The sequence below is a fragment of the Leucopleurus acutus genome (genome assembly GCF_964270905.1).
Source record: "Leucopleurus acutus genome assembly, chromosome: 16".
NCBI lineage: Eukaryota > Metazoa > Chordata > Mammalia > Artiodactyla > Delphinidae > Leucopleurus > Leucopleurus acutus.
The window spans coordinates 12,644,622-12,660,220 of record NC_139158.1 but is presented as its reverse complement, the minus strand read 5'-3'; the positions used below and the strand labels follow the sequence as shown (position 1 = coordinate 12,660,220).

Here is a 15,599-nt window from a genome sequence, read left to right as displayed (position 1 = left end):
GCAAAGAGGATAAGGAGAATGGTGGGACACCCAGCTCTCCTCTCTCTGCACAATCTCCTTTTGGGTTCTGAGATCAGTGTGAAGGAGGAATGGTTCTGCTAGCTGTATGTTTTCCTTTCCTTATCTTAAGCCAATGGAAGCAGCCCCTACCTTGCTTCCGGTCTGAAGCAGCCCGAAGCAGATGGCTTCCTGTGCCACCAGCACCACCGCTTTGTTCCTCTGCCTCTGTGTGTGGCAGCCAGGGGGCTGGAGCTCTAGTCTTTAAGGGCCCTTCCAGTTCTGACAGGCCAGGCCAGCCAGGCCCTAACGAGTGGCCCCAGGTGGGATTGCTGCAAAGCACTGGTCTTCAAGACTGGCTAATCCTGCGTGTCCAAGGAAGGCGAATCAGCTCTCTCTTACCTACAGACCAGAGCATGGAAGCTGAGCTCCCGGAATGAGTCTGCTTTGGTTTTCTTAAAGAAAGCTATGGAGTCTGAGGATACAAGTGAGTTACTGCTGGGTCCAATGGAAGGCAGATGCTATGTCACTAACGATGGCGTTGTGTCGCTCCTATACTGATCAGAGGAAGCGTGGACGTATTATCACTAAAACGTTAGATTTTGCCTTAGTTCATCCCCTGTTCAAGTTCCTTGTCTGTTAAATTAAGACTAAACATTCCTTCCCCCAGGGTGTTTGTTACAAGGTTTAAATGAGCTACTGTATGGTGCTTTAACACATTTGGTACAAAAAACTAGACAGGTCACACAACAATGTGAATGTACTAAACATTACTGAAACGCATGCTTAAAAATGGTTAAGATGATAAATTTTATGTTATGTATGTATGTTTTCCCATGGCTGAAAAAAGAGTCATTCAGTGTATCATGAAAAGAAACCTACACAAACATCAGGTGCTATGATTAATATAGTTATTTTGTTCTGAATGGTTATCATCATCTCATCTATTTATCCCTAAATTACATGCAGACAACCTCTCAGTGCTCTGGCTGGGCTCCCACTCGATCCCACAGCTCCAACTATCTCTGAAAATCAGATGGTTCTTGGGCTCCCAGACACTAACCTATCGTTCTACTCACTTCTGCACTGTAAATGTGCACGGTCTCTTGAACCCATGCAGCAGAGGGTCCTGCAAGCCACTCCCCAAACCCATGCTCTCTGTATCCCCCATCTCAGTCTCCGATTGGTGATATCCATCAATACCCACCCCGTCAGCCTGCTTGAAACATGACCCCCACATCCGAGTGGTCACAAAATCATGACAATTCCACTTTAGAAACGCCTCCTCTAAAAAAAGGGTACAAATGAACTTATCTACAAAACAGAAATAGAATTACAGATGTAGAAAACAAACCTATGGTTACCAGGGTGTAAGGCGGGTAGGGATAAATTGGGGGATTGGGACTGATATATATACTCTACTATATATAAAATAGGTAACTAATAAGGGCCTACTGTATAGCACAGGGAACTCTACTCAATACTCTGTCATGGCCTATATGGGAAAAGAATCTGAAAAAGAGTAGATATATGTATATGTATAACTGATTCACTTTGCTGTACACCTGAAAGTAACACAGCATTGTAAATCAACTACACTCCAATAAAAATTAAAATAAATAAATAAAAAAGAGAAACGCCTCCAAAATCTAACTCCTCCCTTTCCCATTACTTTAGTTGAGATGCCCCTGTCACCTCTCACCCAGCCTATGATGACAACATTCTCTTCGGTCATCTGGACAAAGTTTCCCTTCCTTCCACCTCATCCTCTCACCACTACCAGAATTCTCTTCCAAAAAGCCAAATCTGGGACTTCCCTGGTGGTGCCGTGGTTAAGAATCCGCCTGTCAATGCAGGGGACATGGGTTCATGTCCCGGTCCAGGAAGATCCCACATGCCGCAGAGCAACTAAGCCCGTGCGCCACAACTACTGAGCCTGCGTACCACAACTACTGAAGCCCGCGCACCTAGAGCCCGTGCTCCGCAACAAGGGAAGCCACCACAATGAGAAGCCCGCGCACCGCAACAAGGAGTAGCCCCCGCTCACTGCAACTAGAGAAAGCCCACGTGCAGCAACGAAGACCCAACGCAGCCAAAAATAAATAAATAAAATAAATAAATTTATTAAAACAAACAAACAACAACAAAAAACAAAAAGTCAAATCTAATGTGTCATTTACCTACATAAAAGTACCCAGTGGGCTCCCATCTGGATCAAGTCTAAACTCTTATCTTGCCATACAAGGTCTGTTTATACGGAGCTTTTTATATCAACCTATGTTTATAGTATAGTCCCCCCACCCCCTACCACGAACCTTGCTCCATTACAAGCTTCTCTCCATATACCAAGACTTTCACACCTCTTCACTTTTTGCAAATAATATCCCCATTTGCCTAGAGTCTGCACCAACCCTGCCACCTAGCAATCATCCACAACCATGTGTCTCAGCAAGATCTAAGTCAAATGCCTCCTCTCCTAGACAGCATGGTTCAGACGTCATGCTATTCCTCAGCGTGCACTGGGCTGGGGGGCAGGTTAATAATTCATCAAGGTACCTCACAGGTTTCTCTTCGATTAGACCTTTATCTCTGAAGGCTTGTTATATCTTTGTCATCTCTCCATTCCTAGTTCCCGGGACAGTGCTTGGCTCGGCACATGGTGAGGGCTATGAACTATGAGCGAAAGGTGCTATGACTGGGCTTATTCACTTCCAAGCTTTGGAAAATCATTTCAGCAAGGTCGCCTGTTATAGTTTAAGATGTCCCTCACTGGACACAAATTAGGTACTCTGGGATGACCATAATTGCTTTGGACAAGTAAGTTACATTTTGTAGCCTGGATAAGTAGTTTATTAACGGGCGTCTCAGTGACATCAAAGACCGCTGCATCTCTCACGGGCTGTCTTACACTTGGGCGATAACTCATCATCTACTATATCTAAAGTATTAATGAATTCTGGGCTATTCTGAATACAGGTACACATGAATCCCTACTCTATAAAATCCTGTGCTCTTCTATAACGTTTAATAGCTTAATTTAAGCAAGATTGACCCAATCCGTGCATGGCACTTAAGACAATTCTATGAAAATCTAGGTAACTATTGTATATAATTGAAAACACGTATTCATATTTCAGAGCCTGTGATCAGTATTAAGTGCTCACTTTGGATGATGGTCAAGGCAGCTTTGGCGGCTGGCAAGAAGGGCCTTGAGCGCCTGACCCACCTGGCGGGAAGGTCAGGGTGTGCTTCACAGACACATTGTTCTCTCCCACCTTCCTGGGCCCTCTTCCCCCTCCATACAGACTTTCCGCCAGAGCAGCACTTTTGGACAACATGGCCCCTGTCTTTCTACCCACAGCTGCTTGACCCAGGCACGAGCACCTGACTTTCAGCTAGGTCAATCCACAGTCCTTTCCAGAGAACCCGTCCCCAGAATGCAACCCAGCCCGACCCGATCAGAATCCTATCCTTGGATTTTAGTAACTGCAGTGGGAGAGGAGACAGTCTCTCTTCCATTGGCTGAAGCCGAAAGGTGCCACGCTCAGGAGGATGGTTCATGATTTCTACCAGTAGGAGAAACCACGTCTCACAAACAGTCAAGAATAAAATGGGTTGTGCAGAAAGAAGAGCCAAGACAGGGAGGGTACTTCATCCCCTGTCCTGTGCTGCTGAAGCCCAGCTGCAGAGCTCTGCCCTTCTGATGGCTTGGTTATTTCAGCACTTACTTGTATTCCTAAAAGTCTATACGTTTCCCTATTTTTTAGTTTGAATTTAATTTCTGTTATTCGAAACAAAAAAGAATCTTAAAAACAAAACAAAACCCTGCTAACATAAACACAGCCAAAGTTGTTCAATCTTAAGAGATTTAAAATGAGCCAATGGCTTCATGAAGGCTCTTGTAGGAGTTCTGTGGTAAGTCTCTAAAATGTGGAAATCACGTACTTTATTTAGCTACAGAAGGTTGATGAATCCTTTATACAATGAATAAATGCTCTGTCATTGATTTGTTGAGTGAACTGCATTTTTTTTTGCATTGTTTACTCGTCTTAAAGAGGGCCTAACTGCACACCATTAGAGGTTCGGGAAGCGGTAAGGGTACAGGTGTAACTACATAAACAAAGTAAGTAGTCCACACATGCTGCCGCGCTGTCTCTGGGGAACACATTATTCAGAATTATTGCTGTGTTCTAAACAGACCATCTGAGAGGGATAATCGCTTTTCAGTGACTTGATCAATAGTTTTGTTCTTCTCCTTTACTACTTGAGTGATTGGCTCTAGGGCCAGAGGAGAAAATCAGGTCAGTCCCCTGGACCTGCTGCCAACTAACAGGGAAGATCCCTGTGTGTGCTTGGGAGCCCAAGGAGGGGAGTGGGGTCAGGGAGCCCGATTCTTAGGGCGATAACTTAATTTCAAATTTCTCAATGAGAAAAGCCATGCGTATCTATGGCTCTTCTGCTGCAGCATTTAAAAAATTGCCCTGAGGGTACAAGGTATAACTCATTTTATGTGTGGTTTATTGAATAAGTTCATGAATGTATGACCCCGCCACATATACAGCCAAGGGGAAGAGCAGCTTGGCCAGTCTGTCTGGGAGTGGGGGACATCTCAAGCTCCAAAGAGAGAGGGATGATGGGGCTGGAGACGTGGAGAGAGGTCGTTCTATAGTGGAACAAAAGATAATGTCCACACTTGCAGGCTCGTGTGAACGTTCTAGTGTCCAGCACTTAGGACCCACCGATATGGAATTTGTGATGATTCTACTCTGGCTGGCAGAGTGGGCCCCGATCTGCGTCCCACTCATTACTGGGAGACAAGCCTAAACTGTCCTTTTAAGTACACGATTCAACCTAAGTTTATTAAGCCTTTCCAATAAGAATAAGAAAAAGGATGCTAAGCAACATGAAAGAGTGAGGCATTTTGCTTACCCTTAACCTAACAAAATCTATGCCTTTCAAGCACCTTAGAAGCACCGTTTGCATGCAAGTAATGTACTAACTGCAAATGGGACTTATTACTTAATTAAAGCTCATCACAGAGCATCTTTTTTGAGCAATATTTTGTTGGATGTTGGAATTACAACTGAAAGGGATAAAATGCTCTTTGAACATTTCCTTTTATTCCAACATATTACTATTCTCCCTGGCCTCTTCCCGTCAGTCCTCAGGCTTATTAGAATGTGGCACGAGGGAGAGCTTGGTGGTGAGGAGTGTTGCCTTGCAAGCCAGACAACCTGGCTCTGCCACCAACTGATGCAAGACTTTGGGCTTGTTACATAAGCTCCCCGTGACTCAGTTTCCTCATCTGTAAACTGGGGACAACACCAGCACCTACCTATTAGGGCTGTAGTGTGGATTACACAAGTCAATACACGTAAAGCACACATACACACTATTTAAATAATAGTTATTATTATCTCTATATAGCATGCAACACTAGAAACCTTCTAAAATTTGAAGTCATTGAGATCTGGATAAAAGGTAAGAATCCCACCTCTGCCACCATTAGGATATTAGGTAATTTACCTCTTTGATCCTCCGTTTCCTTCTAGGTAAAAAGGGGTGATCGTGCCTATATTTTGGTGGGCTGGTGTGAAGACTGTATGAAATAATGTGTACAACGTCCCGGTCAACGTTTCTAACTGGGTTTATGAGACTATCAGGCTGCGTGGATGGACGTGGATCCCATCACACGAGGACCCACGCTTCCTTCCTCTCGTCTGATCACAGGCAGACAAGGACAGTAACGATCAGCCCAAGGCTTGGCAGGGCCTGGCGTGTATTACCCTGGGCTCTCCTCGGAGAAGGAGCTGCTGCCAACCTACGCCTGGGGGTCAGGCATCAAGGAGAGGGAACAGGGTGCAGTGGGTGCTGTGCTCAGCCCCTGCCTGTACGCACAAGGCAGCCATTCACCTGCCAGCTGGAGATGTCCAGAGACACACACCTACAGCCTGGCTCCCCATCATTCTTTCCCTGGCTCCCTTCTCAGGGCATGAGGAGAGCAGCCCCTGCTCAGACAGCCTCCCCGCAGCACGTCTGTGCAGGAAGCCGGGGCCCTTGGGCTCCCCGTCAGACTGCCTGCCTGAAGCACACGCTGGAGCCAGGGAACTTGCCTGAGAAGGCAGTAAAATTTTAATGCACTCTGTAGCGTGGTCATGTCATACTCGGTTATGGCAAATAATCCCAGATGCCTGCAGAGGTAAAATGGAGCTGTAATGTGCTTGCCTCCTAACCCGAGCTGACAGCAATGATGTACGACTACCATTAGCGGAAAATATCACTTCAACTAACCCATGATCCAGCTCCGCTCAGGGTCACATTATCCATGAGGAACAAATTACACTCCCAAAGTAAATACAAATTTTCTACACGAAATGGGTACAAAAAAAGGGAAGGGGGTGATCCGTTCCCTTTGCCAGCACACTGCTGAGTGACACAGATGATAAAGGACAGGACAAATCACTGGCTGACAGAGTGCTGTGCTGCAATCAGCTCAGCCGGCACGCACTCCAGCCGATAAACACTATATTCTCCCCTTAGTGGCAAAGACATAATCTTTAACACAGAGACGGCTGCTTCGGGTATCTACCACCATTCGGGCTGCAGGAACACCCCCAACAGCGTTTGCCATCAGACAAGGAAAGGCCCTGTGATCCTGATGGATCCAGAGACCCTCTGCGGGGATGGGAGTCAGTGTCTAGGGGTGCGCAAGAGGGTTCTTGAGGCAGCAAAGACTACAGAGTGAAATCGCGTTGGGGGCGCAGTTCAGGAGCCGCAGTAACACCATGACCCTTCTCCTCTGTGCTGGTCACAGGAAGAAAACGGTCTGGAGAGATCATACGAGATGCAAGAGGCTCTGGACCAGAAGGTCCAGCACTTCCCCACCTGCCTGGGTGACTGGGACAGGACCCTCTTCCTTTCTGTGACTCAGATGATCAACAAAGCAACTGCCAGGTACAGAACTAACATTTACAGGGCGCCCACTGAAGTGTCAGACATATACGAGGTGTGGGGTGCTTGCTAGGAGCCAATGATTTAAGAAGGTATTAAGTGTTTACACACAGATAGACACTAAAAGAAGACTGAGTGTCTTGACCAAACGTGGCCCAGGCTTGTCTGTGGGCTGACACAGCCTCCCTGTCATCACTCATGGTGGCCCACAAGCTGACACTGCCACTCACCTGTACGAGTAAAAACATGTACCTTGTAGTTCTTGCCTCCTTACCTTGGACAACTGCTTCCCATGTTAAAAAAAAAAAAAAAAAATCACATTTCAGAAGAGCTTGTACATCTGAGTTGTCAGTGGACCCAACTTGTATTTATCCAATGTTTATCGAGCAACTGTCACTTTTGGATTTTTAGAAGCTGGTGGGTTTGTGGGTGGATAGGTAGATACAATCCAGGTTTCCCGTAGCACAAGGAGGGCGCAGCACAGACAGGAAGGTGGCAAAGATTCTCAAATGGCACCTCTGGGCATATTCCAACTCATCCTCGTATATAGGGAAAAAGAGCCCAGAGCCTGGAATCTTAAGACACTGGGTATCTCAGCTCCATTACCTCTCAGCTCTGAAGTTTCATTTCCTTTATTTGTAAAATGACATGTGCTTGGGCTTCCCTGGTGGCGCAGTGGTTCAGAGTCTGCCTGCTGATGCAGGGGACACGGGTTCATGCCCCAGTCCGGGAGGATCCCACATGCCGCGGAGCGGCTGGGCCCGTGAGCCATGGCTGCTGAGCCTGCGCGTCCGGATCCTGTGCTCCGCAACGGGAGAGGCCACAACAATGAGAGGCCCGCGTACCGCAAAAAGAAAAAAAAAAAAAAAAAAAAATGACATGTGCTTGAGAAGATAAAGTCCTTGAAAGGACCTATCATCGACTTCGGCACACTGCAGATGACGAACAGTGAAGTATCTAGGGATACACTAGATTCCCACAATAAACAAGCAGGTCATATAAAACAGCACATGTAAAAGTGTTCTGAATAACACAACGTTCTCTACAATGTAAAGTAGTGTTTCATCTTATTATTTCGTTATTATTATTGATCCTAATCGCATTTGTTCCCTGCCACTCATAAATGAGGAGCATCTACATTTTTTTTAACCAAGAAATTAGGGAGTTGAAAAATCATTAAGGGTCCCAACGAGGAAAGATGAAGCCCAAACTGAGTGCCCTGGGTACCACAACCACCCATGCCAGGGGTTCCTGGTCAGTCCTTACTTCAAATGCTCCATTTCACTGTCTCAGTAAACATGCATATAATTGGCAGACCATGAACCACACCTGGGATTGGAACAGCAGTGGAGAAAGCTACTCTGGTTAGTAGGTACACAGCCGGTACTTCTCAACATGACCCTCATGAGAACCAATAGGGAAAGCCTCTAGAAGGAGGCCAGTTTGATCTTCCCAGTTGCAACTTTGGAAAAAAAAGAAGAAATAATATTCATGTATTGAATTTGGGGACTTATGAAAGTATAAAGTTTGGCTAATTACTAATGCATTCTAATACAGAGATTTTATTATCTTTATCATACCTAGGTATGGCAAAGTTACAAGGAGTGATCACCCATAATTATATATCACCATCTGGAAGTTGCCAAGGGGGGATCAACTAAGACACTCACACCCACACACAAATACACATGTGCGTGACCAAAAAGAAATTCAGGCATCTTTAATGAGGACAAACATTCTCCAACCCAAATGCAGAGTAAGACAGCCTCTTCTGACAACCGAACAGCGGCCCAGGCCATACTTACTGACAAGCCGCCAGTTAAAGGCATCACCAGTACTAACGCCCCTGCTCAGGACCTCCCTCTCAGGTGGCTCGGGATCCATGGTCCACTTCATGAGGCTGGAAGCCACCCCCTCCACCTAATTCCTCCTTGGCTTTGCGACATTCCCTTCAGCTAAGCCATAAAATCCAAGCCAATGGCTCATTCTAAGGGAAAGCAGCTGATCTTTTCTCTGGGAACGTAGAATCATATATTCAATACTGGACGTTTCCAGAAGAATTCCTTTTATAGGTCAAATAATACTCATTATTAACTCACCAATAAAGTGAGTTCTTGAAACATACTATGTCAACTAGTTCTTCACTAGCTCCCATGCTCTCCTAAATAATGTGGGTAATTGAGGAATAAGATTAAACTAACTGCTCTGCTGCCTGTTGGCAAGTGCATGGTGACAGACCCAACAGAGTCAAGCAACTCTGTCAAGTCCATGTTGGTTCATCAGTAGGTACTTGAAAAAAAAAAATAAGTGAGTTGTTGTGAATGACTAAATGAAAGAATCAACAAACAGGTAATGACCTTTGTTTAGACATTAGGCCCATCGTAAGTTTCCTTTAGTTACTTGAAAGAGTCAACACAGATGTGCCTGGACCCGTCCACACTATGTTTATTCACTGTTAGGAATCTGAGAGAGGTGAACGCATGGAGAATTTTTTTTATATAATCTTCCTTCTACCTTGGCAAAGAGAAAATATACTCATGTACATTTCCCTCTGGGTCTGCTGTGTTGTTGGGGCCTAGGTAAATAGCTACATAGAAAATGAGGATATTCAAAGCTGCATCATTGACTCCAGCCCCATTTTATAGATGACAAAACTAAGGCTCAGCAACATTAGGTAATTTGTGCAAGGCCACACACTTGGTTAGTGAGAAATGATAAACCAGGTCTTCTGAGTGTCCTTCTCCATTACCCACCCATGAGAACAAGGGAACATCCAGAACCCGTTCCTCTCACTATTCATTCTAAGAAACAAGAGTTTAGCTGAAGATGTTTGACCAATTTCCAATAACTCAAGTATTCATTTTATTGATTTATATTTAATAATCTGAGTATTTATATAAATAAATATATGTATATACATACATGAAACCTGTGTCTTTTTCAGGTGTATGACATGGTTGTAATGGACAGATATTCTACATACACATTTAATGTGAGTGAAGCAATTTTTGGTTTGGCATGAAAACGCTACGATAGGACAAAGAGAAGAACTTAATGAGAGGGTTTAAAATAATATGCAGTACAAATTAAATCCAAGGATGGTATCAATAGGAATTTTTGGTGGATAGGATGGAATTAAGCCAACTGGAAACACGGAGATGTTGGAAGGACAATAAAGTGTCATTTTGACCCAGACCTAATCTTGGAGGTCGAGTGGATGGGCATCATGGGAGTCAGAGATCCAAAAACAGCCCTTGAAACTCAGCCAAGAACTGCAGAAATTTCCCAATAAGGTGGGAAATTCATAAATGGCTTAGAAGTGCCTTATGAGAAAATAAAACTATAAAAGAAATTTGTTGGGAGCCCAGAAGATAAATCCTGGGTTTGATATGAGGTGCACTCAGGTGTGAGTACCAGTTTTCTGAAGTTGTTTCACTTATCCCCTCCATTGGGAGATGAGTATCCAAAAAAGGAAACGCAAATTTTGCAAAACAATGAACATTGCTGAACATTAGGGACATAAAGACCAGAACTTGGGTCCCTACTCTTCTCCTGGGCAATGCTTGTACGCTTTGCTGCTATGAAACTGGAAGGGAGGAGAAAATTCCTTTCTCTATCTGCAGTGTAGGACAGCATCTCTAAGCTGTCTCCTGATCAGAGCATGTCCTGTTTCAAAACCAAGGATGCGGGTTCTACAAGCAACAACGAAGGCCTTCTGAGTTTGTGGAATGTTGCTGAGGGTGCATAATTTCTACCAAGTGTGAAATGTGGCCAATCGAGGGACGGGACTCTTCCACTATAAGCACAAGCCGCATGCCCTGTCTTTAGTTTGACAACTCAGCAGTTTCTCAGTCCTTCAGGAGCCAAGTTAGGCATGTGGTTTGTGTTGAACTAGGAACACAAGCCTCTGTTGGTTTTTCTGCTGCTTTTCTTAGAAACTGCCCCCTTCTCACACAAGTGAATACAAAATGATCAAACACAACAAAGTTAGCTTGCATTAAAAAATTAGAATGCATCAGAAAGTGTTTGCATGTTAAGGGAGAGGGAGCTGACGTGGGAACTCTGCGGTTCTGCATCTGCAGTTAGCCAGTGTCCCAGCAGGCTGTCCTGGGTACTGAGCAAGACACGGGGACCAAGCAACCTCCTCCAGGGGGTCATTCCAATCATTAAAAGCCCAGAGACAGGAAACTGCAATCGGGAGTAGTGTTAAAATCTTCACGAGGGGGGCTCCCCTGGTGGCGCGGTGGTTGGGGGTCCACCTGCCGATGCAGGGGACGCGGGTTCGTGCCCCGGTCCGGGAGGATCCCACATGCCGCGGAGCGGCTGGGCCCGTGAGCCGTGGCCGCCGAGCCTGCGCGTCCGGAGCCTGTGCTCCGCGACGGGAGAGGCCACGGCGGTGGGAGGCCCGCGTACCGCAAAAAAAAAAAAATCATGAGGAACAGGAGAACGGCTCATATCTATGAAGAGGTTGTGTGTGTGTGCGTACTGCATGCAGTATACACCACACATCTACAAACATAAGCACGTGGGGTGCGCGAACACACACGACACCTCTATAGCTTTCAGGACTTTCTCTTGGGCTGTCAAAATGTTAGAAGCATTAAACAGAGGAAAGTAAATGCTTCTCTTTGACACCTGTAAAAAGGTAGTAGTGCTCAAAACCAGTTGTATAAAAATTATCAGGAAGCTTTTAAAAAAATACAGATGCTGTGGCCCCCACCCCAGATAGACTGCATCAGACCCTCTCTCCTGTGCTGGGTATCTGGGAACTGACAGTGTTTGGCTTGTGGGACGAGGGCTGTACAACCCACTTCATCACCATCTGATCCCCCCAGGCCGGCATGCTTGCTCTTGACTCCAGGTTGCGCCCAAAGGAAAGCCTGGTGTTTGGGGTAAGGAATTTAAAAAATCATCATTTGGGGACCCTTCCAAATTTCACAACACTTCCGTTCAGCTTGTGTCAGGAAGAAGTGCCCTAGGGGATGAAGGCTGAGCCCCGGGTTCCAGTGGAAAAAAAATCACACCTCTTATCCTCTGGCAGGTTTTCTGGCAAATCCTGAGCTTTTGGAAGAGAAAGATAGCCTCCCTCCTTCCCCAAGCGATTCTCCCTCCCTGCGCTCCAAGGAAAACTAGTGAAAATTAACATTTACAGAGCACTTACTACGGACCAGGCACTGAGCCAATTTCATTATTACAAAACTCTAGGTGGAGCTGTTGTTACCCCCATTTGGCAGATGAGAGAACCAAGGCTTGTCCATGGCTCCAGGACAGTAAGGGACCGTCAGAAACAAGCCCAGGCCATCAGACTCGGAGGCCCAAGTGCTTGACCACTGGCCCCTACACCTTCCAACCAGCTCTGTCACGTGGCCCACAAAATACACAGGGAGCGGGTAAATGGAAAGAGAATTATTTTTCATCTCCACATTGATTTCATAACCAAACGGGGGGTGTTTCTTAGCACAATAGGCTGCTGCCAATGGTAGGGAAAGAGAGGAAACAAGAGAAAATATAGGCCAAATATGTGGAAATATGCGTGTTGCCTCTTTGTTCTCATGATACCAATTCATTTCCAGTGGAGGATTGGAATAATTGCTTAACTTGGGTGATTAAGGTGTCAAGTGCTGCCTCTTTTCTTCACACTAACTGCAAAGATGAGCAGTCCCACATCTAAGACGCAGTGTTTCCAGCCTTCTCTAATCTTCCACCCAATTTTTACAAAAGTCCTCCAGGTCCGCTGACATTAACGTGAGATGTATTCACGTGGCTGTGAGGGGAGGGTAAGGGATGTTTGCCCAGTGTCTCATCAAGCCTCTTCCATGTATAAGAATGCCTCCTGCACTTATAGAAAGCTCTGCTTTTCTAGCCCCTTTCGCAGTCCCTTCCATGTTAATTAGTAAGGGTATCATTTTATAAATTACAGCTTCGTATCAGAGGAAAGCAGAGTTTATCCTAATTCAGTCAGCTGTGTGAAATACAGTACCCTAACTTTAGACCGCCAGTTCTGCAGATCCCTACAGAGTAAGAGAATGACAGGTCTTCCTGAGAGAAATCCCAGCGGGTCCTTGCAAGTCTCACTTTTGCCTCTGACAGCATCCCTGGCGGGGTTGCTGAAGGCATCCCAGGACACGGAGTGGCATCTTTTCCACCACTAGCAATTCAGATTTGAATGCGAATCCTCCAAGCAGCACATGAAAGCCGCCCAGGTTAGTCTGGGGCTCTGAGGGGGGCCCAGGCAAGAGGCTCCGGCACAGGGGAGGCTGACAGGGGCCCAGGCTCCGGCTCGGAGGAGAAGTCTGGGAGGGTAGTGTTAAAGTCGATGATAAACACCAGACAATCTCAGTCCAAAAGGGGAAGCCTGACAGGCTTAACTGTAACAGGGCCAAGCAGGCACGATTGCAATTACAGAGTCTTGACTGTTCCTGCCGGGAGCCCTCTGGAGGAGAGCCGGGTGGCAGGGCAGGGACAGATGATGTGAGTGCCGCTGTGAAGCAGCTCCCGAGTAAGAAGAAGAGGACCTGCAGGGCCACCACAGTCCACAGGAAAAGCGACTGGGGTGTCCGAGGCAGGAAATGCACACGTCAGAGGACCACTCCCAACGGCCCTCTGTGCCCCGTCATCACCCCTCCCGCGGACTTGCCTATGGACATCTTATTCTCCTTTGTTGTCCTGAAATCACCCCGAACTCGGAGCCGTGGGTGCTGGCTACCTTCCCACTGCCCATTCCTCTGGGGCCCACACTTTGCTGCTTCCCACACTCAGAGGCGAAAACCTGGACGGCAAAGACTCGGGGACTCAGATCCCAGCAAACAACTAGTTGTGGTGCTCTCAGGATGCAGGAAACACCTTGGCCCCCAGACACCTCTGAAAACCACAGGCGGCGCTGATAGTTCTCGACATTACCAGAGTTAGCGATCATCTAGACGGGGGCTGCTAGACACCTGAAGAGAGTCTGAGGCAGCTGCACTGGGATTCGGTCCAGGCATCAGGACTCGCACAGCTCCCGGGGCATTTGCAAGCGCAGTCTAGGTTGACACTGTTGATCAAGACACCTAGGTGGAACGCAAAGCTGAACGTCCTTGCCACCTTCTGCCACTGCTGGAGACGGTGACACTTCCTGAAGTCACACTGCCTTTTAAGGAAGGAAGGTCTGCTTGGCTGTGAAACCTCGAGGAAGCCTCGTCCCCTTGGAGAAGTACCACTCACTTGGAAAAGGGAGATCAACGATCACCTGGAAAAGATCTCCAGCAGTGGCCGGAAGTACCAGTCCCTCCCCGGATGCCTGCGACGCCTGATGGAACGAGATGACTACCGCCCTATGGGATGTGGTCCGGACGGCTCTGGGGGCCAGCGAGCAACCTTGAATGCTGAGCCCCTACGTGCCTCTGGCACCCACGACCCACTGGCTGCCTGAGGCACTTGGGGGACCGACTTCCAAGGAGCTAGGACTCCTGGGGGCTGGAGAAAGGAAGCTCCTACTTGTCAGTTAAACAAAAGAATAATCCACAGCCCCCTTCCCATTGTGTACTTTCACTGTCATCCAACAGCCCATTACCATGTCACAGCGCAGCGCACCCTTCCGTAGGTCACTTTGTTTAAAATGACATGGATAATGCACATGTCAGCAAGCTGACAGTCCTAGCCGTCCTTCAGAGATAAAAACCTCAAGGCGAGAGCCTGCTCTTATCTCGGGGACATGCATTGGTCTATCATCCAAGTCAGGCAGAACATGATTTCTCCAGAGAGCACTTTTTTCATTTCCTGATTTTAAGGAAATCAAATAAGCACCATTTGTCTTCCTCTGAATATGCTTGACCTGCTCAAATGATGATGTCTCGCATTTTATAACGGGCTACATATGCTGAATTCAAATTAACGACAGCACAGAACAAGAGCCTTTAGATCTCTCTTGGAGGCTGGCAGCAGAGAAGGAGGGAGAATTCTAGGCTTGACGGAAAGATCCTACCAAATACTAACCACAGGATTCTGAGTCAAATCCGCCAGCACGTAGGAGGTGAGAGTCAGAGAACAGGGCTCAGGAAAGCCAGCTGTGCGGGACAGATCCAGAAGCTGGGGACGGGAGGACTGGTACCTCCCTCTTGGTGCCAAGCAATATAGAAACCACGGTATTCAGGTAACTCTTTTCAAAATACATAGAGTGGGAATAAAATTGGAAAGAAACTTGGTTGGGGGGTTGGGACAGCTAGAAAGAAAGACCAAACAAACAATCCCTTTGCCTCAGGCAGCAGAACGTTCACTTTACCAGGTTGTGATCCTATCTTCCGGAAGCCCCCGAATCGAGCTCCTTTTCTTGATCCGTGTCGAACTGGATACAAGGAGGCTGGTGGCCATCAGCCTTGAAACAGAGCATGTACCTGCCGGAAGGAGTGCCCTCCCCCCGACCACCCACCTGGACGAGGAGAGAGTGGTTCCCACCTGACAGCCCCGGCCCACCTCTCCCCGCATGAAGACACTCCTAGAAACAGACGATTAACATTTCTATCAAGAAGACCGATATGTACAGAAAAGCAGGAAGAAGCATATGGGTCAGTAAAACACATGCAGGAACGACATTATAAATGCATACATACTAGCAGGTTTAATGTTCCAATCAAGGATAAAACAAGAAAAATCAGATGGCTATTAAAATAAAC

General features: G+C 46.7%; 1 protein-coding gene across 5 annotated transcripts in view; it reads right to left on the bottom strand.

Moving 5' to 3' along the window:
- Window positions 1-15,599, bottom strand: part of AUTS2 (activator of transcription and developmental regulator AUTS2) — a gene marked incomplete at its 3' end in the record, with an annotated part of 1,120,631 nt that overhangs the window by 304,415 nt on the left and 800,617 nt on the right. The window lies entirely within an intron of this gene.